Below are 19,798 nucleotides of genomic sequence, written 5' to 3' on the forward strand. Positions count from 1 at the left end.
ACCAGGCGCTGCTTCTCGCCGGTCTTAACGACCACAACCTGGGCTCGCCAGGGGCTGGTGCTGCCCTCAATAATCCCTTCCTTCAGGAGCCGCTCCACTTCGGTTTTAATGAAAACCCTGTCCCCGGCACTGTATCGCCTGCTCTTTGTGGCGATGGGCATAGAGTCGGGGGTGAGGTTCGCAAACAGTGGGGGGGGGTGACTCTGAGTGTGGAGAGGTAGCACCTGGTGTGCGGCGGCAATTTGGAAGCTGCTGGCTGCGGACTGTGAGTGGGGGTAGGGGTCCACCGTACGTCATCGTAACACTTTTAAGGTGGCACTGAAAATCTAACCCCAGCAGAACGGCAGCGCAGAGGTCGGGCAGGACCAGAAGTTTAAAATGATCATACACAGTCCCGTCTACTACGAGTGTCACCACGCAGTAGCCGCCGATGTCCGCCAACTGGGACTCGGAGGCCATAGAAATCCGCTGGTGCGCAGGCAGGACTGGGAGAGAGCAACACCGCACGGTGGCGGGGTGGATGAAGCTCTCTGTGCTCCCAGAGTCAAAAAGGCAGATTGTATCGTGACCATTTACCATAATGTCCATTGTGGAACTGGCCAGCTGGTGCGGTCTCGCTTGGTCCAGTGTAACGGATGCCAGCGTAGGGGTCGGTGTGTCGCTGCGGGTTTCAGATGAGGCGGTGTTGGGGGCCTGCTGCGTTCCGGCTGTCTTCCAAGATGACGGCGTCCATGATCCCCATGTGGCTGGAGGCGTCCAAAATGGCTGCTGTACCGGTGGTTCGCACATGGCCGGGGAGGCACAAGATGGCGGCCCACATGGCCCACACGCGGCGCTGCTGGGGTTCGGGGTGGCTTTGGCCCTGCAGATGCTAGCGTAGTGTCCCTTCTTCCCGCAGCCCGAGCAGATCGCATTTTTCGCCAGGCAGCGCGCTCTGGGGTGTTTTGCCTGGCCACAGAAGTAGCATTTCTGGCCTTGGGGCACTGCTGTCTGGCCTTGGGACACTGCTGCGGTAGTTGGGCCGTTGCTGGGGTGGCACGGCGCTATGAGGCGGTCCTACCGTGTCCCAGGCTGTCATTCCCCGCGGCATCCACGGTGCAGAGGAGTAGGCATCCATGCCCCGGTAGGCTGCATCCAATGATAGTGCGAGTTCAGAGGCCTTGTTGAGGTCGAGGTCACTCTGCTCCAACAGTCGCTGTCGGGTGTAATTGGATCTGTGGCCCGCTACAAAAGCGTCCCGGATAAGTTCCTCTGTGCACACGGCGGCCTTTACATCCTTACAACCGCAGGCCCGGCCAAGCACAGACAGTGCCTGAAGGTATTCCACGGTCGATTCCCCAGGTTGTTGTTTATGACTCTCCAGAAGGTGCCTGGCGTACACTTCGTTCAATGGGCGCGTGTACTGGTCCTTGAGGAGCTTGATAGCGTCCGCGTACGAGGTCGCGTCTTGGATGACCGAGTACACTCGGTGGTTCACTTTGGAGGTCAGGACATCCAGTTTGTCCTCGTCCGATTTGATTGCTGCGGAGGCGGTCAGGAATTTTTCGAAACACTTAAGCCAGTGAGTAAACTTGATGGATGAGTCCGCCTCCCGATGATCTAATTCCAGGCATGCTGGTGTGAGGATCTTCTCCATTATAAAAATGTTGTTATAAAAATTTTGTTAATAAAATTGATGCGCTATCAATTACTCATAAAAGACTGAGGCCTGGAAATTGAGTTTGCGCTGCGCCAGGGCTTTAGCGCCGGAACTTAACGCCGGCGCTAAGTCCCTTTGTGCGCGCCAAAAATTCAGTAGCGCCGCGCCCAAACGGCTGCCGGCGCTACTGAAGGGTTTTAGCGCCTGAAAACTGGCGCAACGCGCCGCATTGCGGCGCTATTCCGGCGCTGCGGCTCCCGCTGCGGTGCGGCAGGCTCGGGAAGTGCAGGCCTCCTCCTTCCGTTAAGGAGGAGCTGCCTGCACCCGGCCGCGGCCCGCGCAAATCTCTTCAAAAATGAGCCCGCATCTCGGACAAGTGCCGGGCTTGCATCTGTTCCGGCGGGGGGGGTGAAGTCCGGGGAGGGAGCTGCGGGCAGGCGGCCGGCGGGAAAGCGGCCGGCCGCCGCGGGGCCTTTAATGCGCCGGCGCAAACACATGTTGGACTCTGTTGCCAGAGTCTTAGTTGCGGCTGCCACTGGCGAGGCGGCCGCAACTGAATTTCGGCGCTGGGGCCCGTCGGCATGGCAACCGGGACGCTGCGCACACCGATGACGTCATCGGTGCCGGCGCAGCGCTACCGGTGCAACGCCGCTTTAGGGCCCCAGGGAATTTTTGAACTGGCCATAACTCTGGCGCTAGTCCCTCTAGCGCCTCAAAAGCGGCGCTAAGGCTATTGAATTTCTAGGCCTGAGAGTTAAGAGAGTAACTAAAGGCTTTTATTGACAAAAGAATGAAGGTCTGCCTCGAGTGGTCGACCGGTCCAGAAATACAAAGGGCTGGGGAGCAGTCACCTTTATACTAGGACTTGTGGGAGGAGTCAGCCGAGGCATGTCCAGGCATGTACACAGTGGAATACATACAGTGGTTTACCACATGTACCCAGTGCATTCATTTGTTTCTTGATATTGAATTGCCTTGGGATGAGGCTTTAAATCTCCCATCTACAGTACATTCTGCACTTTTTGGTACCTTTAGTGCTTCCTCCAAGTTGTGTTCAAAATGGAGGAGTACTGATTCATCGGCTGAGGGAGGGTGGTAGGTGGTAATCAGCAGGAGGTTTGCTTGCCCATGTTTGACCTGAAGCCATGAGACTTCATTGGCTCTGGAGTCAATATTAATGATTCCCATCTCCGGTGGGTCTGTTCTACTGGGACAGGAAATATCGATGACTGCTGATTGAGGAGCCTGGGCCGTTGGATAATAAATATGATTTTATAAGTATCATTACGTCAAAAAGTTGCTTGACTAATGTGTGGTCCACTTCTCCCTACTTTGGCACCAGTCCCCAGGTGTTAGTGAGGAGGGCTTTGCAGGGTTGCCTGGGCTGTGTGTTCCTTCGGCGTGTCCGAATCCAGTGCTGAAGCCGAGCGTTCCGCCCGGTTTTATTCTTCTTTATTTTCTTTCTTTCTAGAGGCTTTCTTCTTCATTTCAAAGGCCACCACATTGGTGAAGGACTAGAGTCACATATAGAGCAGATGAAAAGGACATTAGGTTTTCCGATAATCTTTACCAATATCCGTTTTATTTCGAAATGTTTCAAATTTGAATTTAAAATCATGAAACGTCCACGATGTGATTTGAACCGTTGTCTCTGGATTACTCATCCAGCAATATAACCAACAGGCTCTGATTCTCGACACGTCGCCAGCTCTATATCGTTACTGGTCCAGTAATATAAACAACACGCTCTCGTTCTCCCCTCGCCATCTCTATGTCGTTACTGGTCCAGTAACATAACCAACACACTCTCGTTCTCCCCTCGCCGTCTCTATATCGTTACTGGTCTAGTAATATAACCAACACGCTCTCGTTCTCCACTCGCTGTCTCTATATCGTTACTGGTCCAGTAATATAACCAACATGCTCTCGTTCCCGACCCCTCGCCATCTCTATATCGTTACTGGTCCAGTAATATATCCAACAAGCTCTCGTTCTCCCCTCGCCGTCTCTATATCGTTACTGGTCTAGTAATACAACCACACGCTCTCGTTCTCCACACCTCGCCATCTCTATATCGTTACTGGTCCAGTAATACAACCAACACACTCGTTCTCCACTCGCTGTCTCTATATCGTTACTGGTCCAGTAATATAACCAACATACTCGTTCTTCCCTCGCCATCTGTATATCGTTACAGGTCCAGCAATATAAACAACACGCTCTCGTTCTCTCCTCGCCGTCTCTATATCGTTACTGGCCTAGTAATATAACCAACACGCTCTCGTTCTCCCATCGCCGTCTCTATATCGTTACTAGTCCAGTAATATAAACAACACGCTCTTGTTCTCCCCTCGCCCTCTCTATATTACTGGACCAGTCACGATATAGAGAGGGCGAGGGGAGAACGAGAGCGCGCTGTTTATATTACTGGACCAGTAACGATATAGAGATGGCGAGGGGAGAACGAGAGCGTGTTGTTTATATTACTGGACCAGTCACGATATAACCAACAGGCTATCGTTCTCCCCTCGCCGTCTCTATATCGTTACTGGTCCAGTAATATAAACAACACGCTCTTGTACTCCCCTCACCTTCTCTATATCGTTACTGGTCCAGTAATATAATCAACACACTCTCGTTCTCCACACCTCGCCGTCTCTATATCGTTACTGGTCCAGTAATATAACCAACGCGCTCTCGTTCTCTCCTCGCCGTCTTGATATACCTATCAATTCATTCCATGAAAAGCGACGAGTTAAGATAGTAACTATAGGTTTTTATTGGCTAAATAACAGAGCCCACCCTCGTGGGTGATCGGTTCCAACAAGGAAGAATACTAGCCAAGCGGTCGCCGTTATTACTGGGCAAGCAGGCGGAGCCATGGGTGGAGTCAGATGAGTAATATGTCTAGGAATAACAGCGTGCGTGGCAAGGAGTAACCTTGTGTAGTGATAACAACAGTGCAAACAATGGTAACAACAGTGTAACAATAGTGAACGGTTGTGAACGATAACAGTGGTTTACCACACGTCTCTATATCGTAACTGGTCCAGTAATATAACCAACACGCTCTCGTTCTCCCCTCGCCGTCTCTATATCGTTACTGGTCCAGTAATATAACCAATGCGCTCTCGTTCTCCCCTCGCTGTCTCTATATCGTTACTGGTCCAGTAATATAACCAACACGTTCTCGTTCCCTCCTCGCTGTCTCTATATCGTTACTGCTCCAGTAATATCACCAACACACTCTCGTTCTCCACACGTCGCTGTCTCTCTATCATTACTGGTCCAGTAATATAACCAACACACTCTCGTTCTCCACACCTCGCCGTCTCTATATCGTTACTGGTCCAGTAATATAAACAACATGCTCTCGTTCTCCCCTCGCCGTCTCTATATCGTTACTGGTCCAGTAATATAACCAACATGCTCTCGTTCACGACCCCGCGCTATCTCTATCATTACTGGTCCAGTAATACAACCAACACACTCGTTCTCCACTCGCTGTCTCTATCGTTACTGGTCCAGTAATATAACCAACACGCTCTCGTTCTCCCCTCGCCGTCTCGAAATCGTTACTGGTGCAGTAATATAACCAACGCACTCTCGTTCTCCACACATCGCTGTCTCTATATCGTTTCTGGTCCTGTAATATAACCAACAGGCTCTCGTTCTCCTCTCGCCGTCTCTATATCGTTACTGGTCCAGTAATATAACCAACGCACTCTCGTTCTCCCCTCGCCTTCTCTATATCGTTACTGGTCCAGTAATATAACCAACACGCTCTCTTTCTCCCCTCGCCTTCTCTATATCGTTACTGGTCCAGTAATATAACCAACACACTCTCGTTCACGACCCCTCGCCGTCTCTATCATTACTGGTCCAGTAATACAACCAACACACTCGTTCTCCACTCGCTGTCTCTATCGTTACTGGTCCAGTAATATAACCAACACGCTCTCGTTCTCCCCTCGCCGTCTCAATATCATTACTGGTGCAGAAATATAACCAACACACTGTCGTTCTCCACACCTCGCCGTCTCTATATCGTTTCTGGTCCTGTAATATAACCAACACGCTCTCGTTCTCCCCTCGCTGTCTCTATATTGTTACTGGTGCAGTAATATAACCAACACGTCCTCGTTCTCCCCTCGCCGTCTCTATATCATTCCTGGTCCAGTAATACAACCACACGCTCTCGTTTTCCACACCTCGCCGTCTCTATATCGTTACTGGTCCAGTAATACAACCACACACTCTCGTTTTCCACACCTCGCCGCCTCTATATCGTTACTGGTCCAGTAATATAACCAACACGCTCTCGTTCTCACCTCGCCGTCTCTATCTCATTACTGGTCCAGTAATATAACCAACACGCTCGTTCTCCACTCTCCGTCTCTATATTGTTACTGGTCCAGTAATATAAACAACACACTCGCATTCTTCCCTCGCCTTCTCTATATCGTTACTGGTCCAGTAATATAACCAACACGCTCTCGTTCTGCACACCTCGCCGTCTCTATATCGTTACTGGTCCAGTAATATAAACAACACGCTCTCGTTCTCCCCTCGCCGTCTCTATATTGTTACTGGTCCAGTAATATAGCCAACACACTCTCGTTCTCCCCTTGCCGTCTCTATATTGTTACTGGTCCAGTAATATAACCAACACGCTCTCGTTCTCCCCTCGCCGTCTCTATATCATTCCTGGTCCAGTAATACAACCACACACTCTCGTTTTCCACACCTCGCCTTCTCTATATCGTTAATGGTCCAGTAATACAACCAACACACTCCTTCTCCACTCGCTGTCTCTACATCGTTACTGGTCCAGGAATACAAGCAACACACTCATTCTTCCCTCGCCTTCTCTATATCGTTACTGGTCCAGTAATATAACCAACATGCTCTCGTTCTCCCCTCGCCATCTCTATATCATTACTGGTCCAGTAATATAACCAACGCACTCCCGTTCGCCATACCTCGCTGTCTCTATATCGTTACTGGCCCAGTAATATAACCAACACGCTCTCGTTCTCCCCTCGCCATCTCTATGTCATCACTGGTCCAGTAACATAACCAACACGCTCTCCTTCCCGACCCCTCGCCATCTCTATATCGTCACTGGTCCAGTAATATATCCAACATGCTCTCCTTCTCCCCTCGCCGTCTCTGTATCGTTACTGGTCCAGTAATATAGCCAACACACTCTCGTTCTCCCCTCGCCTTCTCTATATAGTTACTGGTCCAGTAATATAACCAACACGCTCTCTTTCTCCCCTCGCCTTCTCTATATCGTTACTGGTCCAGTAATATAACCAACACACTTCCGTTCTCCCCTCGCCTTCTCTCTATCGTTACTGGTCCTGTAATATAACCAACACACTCTTGTTCTCCCCTCGCCGTCTCTATATTGTTACTGGTCCAGTAATATAACCAACACACTCTCGTTCTGCACACCTCGCCATCTCTCTATCGTTACTGGTCCAGTAATATAACCAACACACTCTCGTTCTCCACAGCTCACCGTCGCTATATCGTTACTGGTCCAGTAATATAATCAACACACTCTCGTTCTCCACAGCTCGCCGTCTCTATATCGTTACTGGTCCAGTAATATAACCAACACGCTCTCGTTCTCCCCTCGCCATCTCTGTCATTACTGGTCCAGTAACATCACCAGCATGCTCTCATTCCCGACCCCTCGCCATCTCTATATCGTCACTGGTCCAGTAATATATCCAACATGCTCTCCTTCTCCCCTCGCCGTCTCTATATCGTTACTGGTCCAGTGATATAAATAACTCGCTCTCGTTCTCCCCTCGCCGTCTCTATATCGTTACTGGTCCAGTAATATAACCAACACGCTCTGGTTCTCCCCTCGCCGTCTGTACCGTTCCTGGTCCAGTAATATAAACAACACGCTCTCGTTCTCCCCTCGCCGTCTGTATCGTTCCTGGTCCAGTAACATAAACAACACACTCTCGTTCTCCCTTTACAATCTCTATATCGTTACTGATCCAGTAATATAACCAACACGCTCTCGTTCTCCCCTTGCCGTCTCTATATCGTGACTGGTCCAGTAATATAAACAACACGCTCTCGTTCTCCCCTCACCGTCTCTATATCGTTACTGGTCCAGTAATATAAACAACACGCTCTCGTTCTCCCTTTACAATCTCTATATCGTTACTGATCCAGTAATATAACCAACACACTCTCGTTCTCCCTTCGCCATCTCTATATCGTTACTGATCCAGTAATATAAACAACACGCTCTCGTTCTCCCTTTACAATCTCTATATCGTTACTGGTCCAGTAATATAACCAACACACTCTCGTTCTCCACACCTCACCGTCTCTATATCGTTACTGTTCCAGTAATATAACCAACACGCTCTCGTTCTCGATAAATCCCCGTCTCTAACGTTACTTGTCCAGTAATATAACCAACACGCTCTCGTTCTCCACACCTCGCCGTCTCTCTATCGTTACTGGTCCAGTAATATAACCAACACGCTCTCGTTCTCCCCTCGCCATCTCTATGTCATTACTGGTCCCGTAACATAACCAACACGCTCTCGTTCCCGACCCCTCGCCATCTCTATATCGTTACTGGTCCAGTAATACAACCAACACACTCGTTCTCCACTCGCTGTCTCTATATCATTATTGGTCCAGTAATATAACCAACACACTCTCGTTCTCCCCTCGCCGTCTCTATATCGTTACTGGTCCAGTAATATATCCAACACGCTCTCGTTCTCCCCTCGCCGTCTCTATATCGTTACTGGTCCAGTAATACATCCAACACGCTCTCGTTCTCCCCTCGCCGTCTCTATATCGTTACTGGTCCAGTAATACAACCAACACACTCGTTCTCCACTCGCTGTCTCTATATCGTTATTGGTCCAGTAATATAACCAACACACTCTCGTTCTCCCCTCGCCGTCTCTGTATCGTAACTGGTCCAGTAATATAACCAACACACTCTCGTTCTCCCCTCGCCGTCTCTCTATCGTTACTGGTCCAGTAATATAACCAACACGCTCTCGTTCTCCCCTCGCCATCTCTATGTCATTACTGGTCCCGTAACATAACCAACACGCTCTCGTTCCCGACCCCTCACCATCTCTATATCGTTACTGGTCCAGTAATACAACCAACACACTCGTTCTCCACTCGCTGTCTCTATATCGTTATTGGTCCAGTAATATAACCAACACACTCTCGTTCTCCCCTCGCCGTCTCTATATCGTTACTGGTCCAGTAATATATCCAACACGCTCTCGTTCTCCCCTCGCCGTCTCTATATCGTTACTGGTCCAGTAATATATCCAACACGCTCTCGTTCTCCCCTCGCCGTCTCTATATCGTTACTGGTCCAGTAATACAACCAACACACTCGTTCTCCACTCGCTGTCTCTATATCGTTATTGGTCCAGTAATATAACCAACACACTCTCGTTCTCCCCTCGCCGTCTCTGTATCGTAACTGGTCCAGTAATATAACCATCACACTCTCGTTCTCCCCTCGCCGTCTCTATATCGTTACTGGTCTAGTAATATATCCAACACGCTCTCGTTCTCCCCTCGCCGTCACCATATCGTTACTGGTCCAGTAATATATCCAACACGCTCTCGTTCTCCCCTCGCCGTCTCTATATCGTTACTGGTCCAGTAATATAACCAAAACGCTCTCGTTCTCCCCTCGCCATCTCTATATCGTTACTGGTCCAGTAATATAACCAACACGCTCTCGTTCTCCCCTCGCCGTCTCAATATCGTTACTGGTGCAGTAATATAACCAACACACTCTCGTTCTCCACACCTCACCGTCTCTATATCGTTTCTGGTCCTGTAATATAACCAACACACTCTCGTTCTCCTCTCGCCATCTCTATATCGTTACTGGTCCAGTAATATAACCAACGCACACTCGTTCTCCCCTCGACTTCTCTATATCGTTGCTGGTCCAGTAATATAACCAACACGCTCTCTTTCTCCCCTCGCCTTCTCTATATCGTTACTGGTCCAGTAATATAACCAACACACTCTCGTTCACGACCCCTCGCCATCTCTATCATTACTGGTCCAGTAATACAACCAACACACTGGTTCTCCACTCGCTGTCTCTATCGTTACTGGTCCAGTAATATAACCAACACTCTCTCGTTCTCCCCTCGCCATCTCGATATCGTTACTGGTGCAGAAATATAACCAACACACTCTCGTTCTCCACACCTCGCCGTCTCTATATCGTTTCTGGTCCTGTAATATAACCAACACGCTCTCGTTCTCCCCTCGCTGTCTCTATATTGTTACTGGTGCAGTAATATAACCAACACGTTCTCGTTCCCCCCTCGCCGTCTCTATATCATTCCTGGTCCAGTCATACAACCACACGCTCTCTTTTTCCACACCTCGCCGTCTCTATATCATTCCTGGTCCAGTCATACAACCACACGCTCTCGTTTTCCACACCTCGCCATCTCTATATCGTTACTGGTCCAGTAATATAACCAACACGCTCTCGTTCTCACCTCGCCGTCTCTATATCGTTACTGGTCCAGTAATATAACCAACACGCTCGTTCTCCACTCTCCGTCTCTATATTGTTACTGGTCCAGTAATATAAACAACACGCTCTTGTTCTCCCCTCGCCATCTGTATCGTTCCTGGTCCAGTAACATAAACAACACACTCTCGTTCTCCCTTTACAATCTCTATATCGTTACTGATCCAGTAATATAACCAACACGCTCTCGTTCTCCCCTTGCCGTCACTATATCGTGACTGGTCCAGTAATATAAACAACACGCTCTCGTTCTCCCCTCACCGTCTCTATATCGTTACTGGTCCAGTAATATAAACAACACGCTCTCGTTCTCCCTTTACAATCTCTATATCGTTACTGGTCCAGTAATATATCCAACACGCTCTCGTTCTCCCCTCGCCGTCTCTATATCGTTACTGGTCCAGTAATACAACCAACACACTCGTTCTCCACTCGCTGTCACTATATCGTTATTGGTCCAGTAATATAACCAACACGCTCTCGTTCTCCCCTCGCCGTCTGTACCGTTCCTGGTCCAGTAATATAAGCAACACGCTCTCGTTCTCCCCTCGCCATCTCTATATCGTTACTGGTCCAGTAATATAACCAACACGCTCTCGTTCTCCCCTCGCCTTCTGTACCGTTCCTGGTCCAGTAACATAAACAACACACTCTCGCTCTCCCTTTACGATCTCTGTATCGTTACGGGTCCAGTAATATAACCAACACACTCTCGTTCTCCCCTCACCTTCTCTAAATCGTTACTGGTCCAGTAATATAACCAACACGCTCTCTTTCTCCCCTCGCCTTCTCTATATCGTTACTGGTCCAGTAATATAACCAACACTCTCTCGTTCTCCCCTCGCCTTCTCTCTATCGTTACTGGTCCAGTAATATAACCAACACGCTCTCGTTCTCCCCTCGTCGTCTCTATATTGTTACTGGTCCAGTAATATAATCAACACACTCTCGTTCTCCACACCTCGCCATCTCTCTGTCGTTACTGGTCCAGTAATATAACCAACACAATCCCGTTCGCCACAGCTCGCCGTCTCTATATCGTTACTGGTCCAGCAATATAATCAACACACTCTCGTTCTCCACAGCTCGCCGTCTCTATATCTTTACTGGTCCAGTAATATAACCAAAACGCTCTCGTTCTCCCCTCGCCATCTCTGTCATTACTGGTCCAGTAACATCACCAACATGCTCTCATTCCCGACCCCTCGCCATCTCTATATCGTCACTGGTCCAGTAATATATCCAACATGCTCTCCTTCTCCCCTCGCCGTCTCTATATCGTTACTGGTCCAGTAATATAAATAACTCGCTCTCGTTCTCCCCTCGCCGTCTCTATATCGTTACTGGTCCAGTAATATAACCAACACGCTCTGGTTCTCCCCTCGCCGTCTGTACCGTTCCTGGTCCAGTAATATAAACAACACGCTCTTGTTCTCCCCTCGCCATCTGTATCGTTCCTGGTCCAGTAACATAAACAACACACTCTCGTTCTCCCTTTACAATCTCTATATCGTTACTGATCCAGTAATATAACCAACACGCTCTCGTTCTCCCCTTGCCGTCACTATATCGTGACTGGTCCAGTAATATAAACAACACGCTCTCGTTCTCCCCTCACCGTCTCTATATCGTTACTGGTCCAGTAATATAAACAACACGCTCTCGTTCTCCCTTTACAATCTCTATATCGTTACTGATCCAGTAATATAACCAAAACACTCTCGTTCTCCCTTCGCCATCTCTATATCGTTACTGATCCAGTAATATAAACAACACGCTCTCGTTCTCCCTTTACAATCTCTATATCGTTACTGGTCCAGTAATATAACCAACACACTCTCGTTCTCCACAGCTCGCCTTCTCTATATCATTACTGTTCCAGTAATATAACCAACACGCTCTCGTTCTCGATACAACCCCGTCTCTAACATTACTTGTCCAGTAATATAACCAACAGGCTCTCGTTCTCCACACGCACCGTCTCTATATCGTTACTGGTCCAGTAATATAACCAACACACTCTCGTTCTCCCCTCGCCATCTCTATGTCATTACTGGTCCCGTAACATAACCAACACGCTCTCGTTCCCGACCCCTCGCCGTCTCTATATCGTTACTGGTCCAGTAATATATCCAACACGCTCTCGTTCTCCCCTCGCCGTCTCTATATCGTTACTGGTCCAGTAATATATCCAACACGCTCTCGTTCTCCCCTCGCCGTCTCTATATCGTTACTGGTCCAGTAATACAACCAACACACTCGTTCTCCACTCGCTGTCACTATATCGTTATTGGTCCAGTAATATAACCAACACACTCTCGTTCTCCCCTCGCCGTCTCTCTATCGTTACTGGTCCAGTAATATAACCAACACACTCTCGTTCTCCCCTCGCTGTCTCTATGTCGTTACTGGTCCAGTAATATATTCAACACGCTCTCGTTCTCCCCTCGCCGTCACCATATCGTTACTGGTCCAGTAATATAACCAACACGCTCTCGTTCTCCTCTCGCCGTCTCTATATCGTTACTGGTCCAGTAATATAAACAAAACGCTCTCGTTCTCCCCTCGCCGTCTCTATATCGTTACTGGTCCAGTAAAATAAGCAACACGCTCTCGTTCTCCACACCTCACCGTCTCTATATCGTTACTGGTCCAGTAATACAACCAACACACTCTCGTTCTCCACACCTCACTGTCTCTGTATCGTTACTGGTCCAGTAATATAACCAACACGCTCTCGTTCTCCCCTCGCTGTCTCTATATCGTTACTGGTCCAGTAATATAACCAACACACTCTCGTTCTCCCCTCGCTGTCTCTATATCGTTACTGGTCCAGTAAAATAACCAACATGCTCTCGTTCCCGACCCCTCGCCAGCTCTATATCGTTACTGGTCCAGTAATATATCCAACACGCTCTCGTTCTCCCCTCGCCATCTCTATATCGTTACTGGTCTAGTAATATACCCACACGCTCTCGTTCTCCACACCTCGCCGTCTCTATATCATTACTGGTCCAGCAATACAACCAACACACTCGTTCTCCACTCGCTGCCTCTATATTGTTACTGGTCCAGTAATATAACCAACACACTCGTTCTTCCCTCGCCTTCTCTATATCGTTACTGGTCCAGTAATATAATCAACACGCTCTCGTTCTCCCTTCGCCGTCTCTATATCGTTACTAGTCCAATAATTTAAACAACACGCTCTCGTTCTCCCCTCGCCCTCTCTATATTACTGGACCAGTCACGATATAGAGAGGGCGAGGGGAGAACGAGAGCGTGTTGTTTATATTACTGGACCAGTAACGATATAGAGACGGCGAGGGGAGAACGAGAGCGTGTTGTTTATATTACTGGACCAGTCACGATATAACCAACACGCTCTCGTTCTCCCCTCGCCGTCTCTATTTCGTTACTGGTCCAGTAATATAAACAACACGCTGTCATACTCCCCTCACATTCTCTATATCGTTACTGGTCCAGTAATATAATCAACACACTCTCGTTCTCCACACCTCGCCGTCTCTATATCGTTACTGGTCCAGTAATATAACCAACGCGCTCTCGTTCTCTTCTCGCCGTCTTGATATACCTATCAATTCATTCCATGAAAAGCGACGAGTTAAGAGAGTAACTATTGGTTTTTGTTGGCTAAATAACAGAACCCACCCTCGTGGGTGATCGGTTCCAACAAGGAAGAATACTAGCCAAGCGGTCACCTTTATACCTGGGCAAGCAGGCGGAGCCATGGGCGGAGTCAGATGAGGTATGCCTAGGTATAACAGCGTGCGTGGCAAGAGGTAACCTTGTGTCGTGATAATAACAGTGTAACAATAGTGAACGGTTGTGAACGATAACAGTGGTTTACCACATTCCCACCTTGTTTAAAATTTAGTCCGGCGGGGTGAAGTGTACTACCAGTTCGTGTATGTCAGTCTATCAGGAGGCCTCGTAAGCCTTTCTGATCGGCGCGGTGGCGGTGGTGCAGTATCCGATGTTAATGCTGGTGTCTGCGTGGTCGACGAAGGCTCCTGGGGTTCCGGCATGCCGCCTACAGGAGCTGGATTTGAGGGAGTGGTGGGGGGTAATGGTAGTATCTCAGGGGTGCCCGAGGGTGCGAGGTCTCACAAGGAAACTGTGTCCTCCCGCCCGTCTTGGTATGCCACATAGGCATACTGGGGGTTGGTGTGCAGGAGGTTCACCCTCTCGACCAGGGGGTCCGTTTTATGGGTCCTCACGTGCTTCCGCAGCAGGACCGGCCCGGAGAAGTCAGCCATGTTTGTAGCGAGGTTCCCGTAGTCGACTTCCTGGGGAAAACAAACATTTGCTCATGAGGGGTGGCGTTAATGGCGGTACAATGCAGTGACCGGATGGAATGGAGTGCTGCCAGGAGGACTTCCTGCCAGCGAGAGGTTGGGAGGCCCTTAGACTTTAGGGCTAAGAGGACGGCCTTCCAAACTGTCGCGTTCTCTCTTTCCACCTGGCCGTTCCCCCGGGGGTTGTAGCTGGTGGTCCTGCTCGCAGCAATACCTCTCGCGAGCAGGAACTGGCGAAGTTCCTCGCTCATGAAGGATGAGCCCCGGTCGCTATGTATATAGTTCGGGAACCCGAACAAGGCAAAGAGGTCGTTCAGGCATTTGATGACCGTGGTACTGGTCATGTCTGGGCAGGGGATGGCAAAGGGGAAACGGGAGTACTCGTCAATAATGTTGAGGAAGTACACATTACGGTCAGAGGACGGGAGGGGCCCCTTAAAATCGATGCTCAAGTGCTCGAAGGGGCGGGTGGCTTTGATCAGGCTTGCTCTGTCCGGCCTAAAGAAATGCGGTTTGCATTCGGCACAGGCTTGGCAGTTCCTGGTCATGGTCCTGACCTCCTCGATGTAGTAGGGCAGGTTGCGGGCCTTAATGAAGTGGTAAAGTCTAGTGACCCCGGGGTGGCAGAGGTCGTTGTGGAGGGTCCGCAGTCTATCAACTTGCGCGTTGGCGCATGTACCTCCTGATAGAGCATCTGGGGGCTCGTTGAGATTACCAGGCCGGTACAAGATATCGTACTCGTAGGTGAAGAGCTCAATTCTCCACCTCAAGATCTTGTCGTTCTTGATTTTGCCCCTCAGCTTGTTATTAAACATAAAAGCAACCGAACGCTGGTCGGTGAGGAGGGTAAATCGTTTGCCTGCCAGGTAATGCCTCCAGCATCGTACCGCTTCCACAATCGCCTGGGCCTCCTTCTCGACAGAAGCGTGTCAGATCTCAGGGCCCTGGAGGGTCCTTGAGAAGAAGGCCACAGGTCTCCCCACCTGGTTAAGGGCTGCAGCTAGGGCGAAGTCGGATGCATCGCTCTCCACTTGGAAAGGGATGGGCTCGTCCACTGCGTGCATTGTGGCCTTCGCAATGTCTCCTTTTATGAGGGAGAAGGCTGCGCATGCTTCTGCTGTCAGGGGGAAGGAGGTGGACTTCATGAGGGGTCTGGCTTTGTCCGCATAATTGGGCACCCATTGGGCATAGTAAGCGAAGAGCCCGAGGGTTCTCTTCAGTGCCTTTTGACAGTGGGGAAGGGGAAGCTCCATGAGGGGGTGCATTCTTTCGGGGTCGGGGCCGATGACTCCGTTCTCTACTACGCAGCCGAGGATGGCAAGGCACGAGGTCTTAAACATACATTTCTCCTTATTGTTTGTGAGATTCAGCCGTTGGGCCGTACGGAGGAATTTCTCCAGATTAACATCATGGTCCTGCTGGTCGTGGCCACAGATGGTGACGTTATCTAGATAAGGAAACGTGGCCTGCAGCGCGTTCTGGTCAACCATCCGGTCCATCTCCCTTTGGAAGACCGAAACCCCGTTGGTGACGCCGAAGGGAACCCTAAGGAAGTGGTACAGGCGGCCATTCGCCTCGAAGGCGGAATATTGGCGGTCCTCAGGGCAGATAGGGAGTCGGTGATAGGCCGACTTAAGATCGATGGTGGAGAATACCCGGTATTGTGCAATCTGGTTGACCATATCAGATATGTGGGGAAGGGGGTATGCGTCCAGCTGGGTGTACCGGTTTATAGTTTGGCTGTAGTCGATGACCAGGCGGTGTTTATTGCCGGTCTTAACGACTACGACCTGGGCACACCAGGGGCTGGTGCTCCCCTCGATGATGCCCTCCTTCAGGAGTCGCTGCACCTCAGAGCTAATAAAAGCTCTGTCCCCGGCGCTGTACCGCCTGCTCTTGGTAGCGATGGGTTTACAGTCGCGGGTGAGGTTAGCGAACAAGGAGGGGGGCAGGACTTTGAGAGTGGAGAGGCCGCAGGTGGTATGCGGCGGGCGGTTTAGAAACTGCTGGTTGTAGACTGTGAGTGGGGGGAGGGGTCCACCGTTTGCCAAAGTGACACTTCGAAGGTGGCATTGGAAATCCAGCCCTTGTAGGACGGCAGCGCAGAGCTGGGGCAGGACGAGAAGTTTAAAGTTTTTATATTCCGTGCCCCCATCCGACAGGGTCACAACACAGTAGCCGCTGACGCCTGTTGAATGGGACTTCAACGCCATCGAGATCCGATGGCGCGTTGGCCGGACAGTGAGGGAGTAGCAGCGCACCGTGTCTGGGTGAATTAAACTCTCCATGCTCCCGCTGTCGAACAGGCAGTTCGTGGTGTGGCCGTTTACTTCGATGTCCATCATGGACCTGGACAGATGATGCGGGAGAGCTTTGTCAAGCGTGACGGAGGCCAGTGTATGGCTGAGTGAGCTGCTGTAGTCGGCAGGTGAGGCGGTGGTCGGGTCTGGAGCCAACATGGCGGCCGAGCGCGGCGAACAAAATGGCGGCGCCCATGACGCGGGTCCCCACGAGGTCAAAGTAGAACAAAATGGCGGAGAAGATGGCTGCCCCCACGACTCACATGAGGCACTGCTGGCGTCTGTGGCCTTGATCAAAGATGGCCGCCCCCACGACTCACATGAGGCACTGCTGGCATCTGTGGCCTTGATCAAAGATGGCCGACCCCACGACTCACATGAGGCACTGCTGGCGTCTGTGGCCTTGATCAAAAATGGCCGACCCCACGACTCACATGAGGCACTGCTGGCGCCTGTGGCTTTCCCCCTGCAGGCGTTTGCGAAGTGGCCTTTTTTTTTTGCATCCGGAGCAGGTCGCGTTCCTTGCAGGGCAGCGCGCCCTTTGATGTCTCGCCTGGCCACAGAAATAACAGCTGGTGGCCCGATCGCGGGGCTCCGCTGCCGCAGTAGGTCCCAAGGGTGGCGGTCCCGATCGATTCCGGGACACCGACGCCGTTGTAGGTCCCAGGGGCGGCGGTGCGAGGGGTATTGCGGCCAGAATCGGGCCGGAGCCCCAGGGTCGCGCAGCACTGTACCCGGAGTATGTCTCTAGGTCCCGATGGGCCACTTCCAGGGAGCGAGCGAGGGCTGCAGCTGCTTTCAAGCCGAGGTCCTTTGATTCGAGCAGTCTTTGCTGTGAGCAGTCGGACCGAAGGACTTTCACGAAGGCATCACGGATATTTCCTTCAGCATGTTGTGCAGCCGATACAGCTTTAAAGTCACAGTCCCTGCCGAGTGTTTGTAGCGCCCGTAAAAATTCATCTACAGACTCTCCTGGCTGTTGCGAGCGGGATCTTAGGAGATGTCTGGCATACATTGAATTTACTGGGCTCCGGTACTGCTCTTTTAGCAGGTCGAGGGCCTCCTCGTATGTAGCAAGGTCCTGGATGAGTGCAAATACTTTAGGGCTCACCTGGGCGGTCAGAACTCTTAATCTGTCGGCTTCCGATGGCACGCCGGAGGCTACCAGGTAGGATTCAAAGCAGCTCAGCCAGTGATCGAAGTCGAGGGCTGAATTTGCTGCCTGTGGCTTTAGATCCAGGTACGGCGGTCGGAGGGCTCGCAGCCAAGTTGGCTGCTGTGGCTGTTGTAGCTGGCCGTTAGGCTGCTCCAGTCCAGTCATTTCAAAATTTAGCCAATAAAATTGATATACCTTTCAATTCATTCCATGAAAAGCGACGAGTTAAGATAGTAACTTTAGGTTTTTATTGGCTAAATAACAGAGCCCACCCTCGTGGGTGATCGGTTCCAACAAGGAAGAATACTAGCCAAGCAGTCACCTTTATACCTGGGCAAGCAGGCGGAGCCATGGGCGGAGTCAGCTGAGGTATGCCTAGGTATAACAGCGTGCGTGGCAAGAGGTAATCTTGTGTAGTGATAACAACAGTGTAAACAATGATAACAACAGTGTAACAATAGTGAACGGTTGTGAACGATAACAGTGGTTTACCACACGTCTCTATATCGTTACTGGTCCAGTAATATAACCAACACGCTCTTGTTCCCGACCCGTCGCCATCTCTATATCGTTACTGGTCCAGTAATATAACCAACACGCTCTCGTTCTCCCCTCGCCGTCTCTATATCGTCACTGGTCCAGTAATATAACCAACACACTCTCGTTCTCCCCTCACTGTCTCTATATCGTTACTGGTCCAGTAATATAAACAACACGCTCTCGTTCTGCACACCTCGCCGTCTCTATATCGTTACTGTTCCAGTAATATAACCAACACGCTCTCGTTCTCCCCTCGCCGTCTCTATATCGTCACTGGTCCAGTAATATATCCAACATGCTCTCGTTCTCCCCTCGCCGTCTCTATATCGTTACTGGTCCAATAATAGAACCAACACACTCTCGTTCTCCCCTCACTGTCTCTATATCGTTACTGGTCCAGTAATATAACCAACATGCTCTCGTTCTCCCCTCGCCATCTCTATCGTTACTGGTCCAGTAATATATCCAACACGGTCTCGTTCACCCTTCGCCGTCTCTGTATCGTTACTGGTGCAGTAATACAACCACACGCTCTCTTTCTCCACACCTCGCCGTCTCTATATCGTTACTGGTCCAGTAATATAACCAACACACTCATTCTTCTCTCGCCTTCTCTATATCGTTACTGGCCCAGTAATATAACCAACACGCTGTCGTTTTCCAGTCCTCGCCGTCTCTCTGTCCATTGTCTGATTGCACCACTGAGAAGTGCCTTTCGACGATTTCTTTTCTGCTTTAAAGGCGTTCTATAAATCTAACCTTTGATGAAGAATGTCCTGACTACACCGACCCCATTGCTGGATATCTGTTCCCAGTTACCGAGGTTTCATACTGGCAGTGGGTGTGTCAAATAATGGGTGTCAAACATTTCAATTAACGAGCGAACAAATGATTCGATTTTTCACCTTTATTTTAATTGGTCGATTCTCCGGCCCTATACATCAACAGTGATTGCTTCAATTAGTCAGCGATAATTTCTCGGGCAGTTTTCTAGCAGCTTCTCTCACTTCAGATTTGTCCCTTCCCTGTAACTGGAGTTCAGTCTCGCTGCTGCTTTATTTCTAATTAAATCACAAAGTGGGGCAGCAGGAAAACATGTGAGAAATGAGTGTATCATATCGTCAATCAGTAAGCTGATGTCATGTTGGACACGAATGGAGAGAGAAAAGTAATTGCATTAAAGCTGCTGCAGATTCTCAGTGATTCCTTTCTCCCCTAGAACTAAAAGTCATCACATTTATTTCCCGTTAATGGTGGATCGAGATG

The 19,798-nt window shown here is 50.0% G+C and overlaps 1 pseudogene; it reads left to right on the plus strand.

Annotated features, from left to right (window-relative positions):
* The window catches only part of LOC147092587 (NACHT, LRR and PYD domains-containing protein 3-like), a 59,103-nt pseudogene that overhangs the window by 22,058 nt on the left and 17,247 nt on the right, over window positions 1–19,798 (plus strand).

The sequence above is a fragment of the Somniosus microcephalus genome, unplaced genomic scaffold, assembly GCF_052327205.1.
Source record: "Somniosus microcephalus isolate GS21.2 unplaced genomic scaffold, FLI_Smic_1.0 unresolved_chr2, whole genome shotgun sequence".
Taxonomy (NCBI): Eukaryota; Metazoa; Chordata; class Chondrichthyes; order Squaliformes; family Somniosidae; genus Somniosus; species Somniosus microcephalus.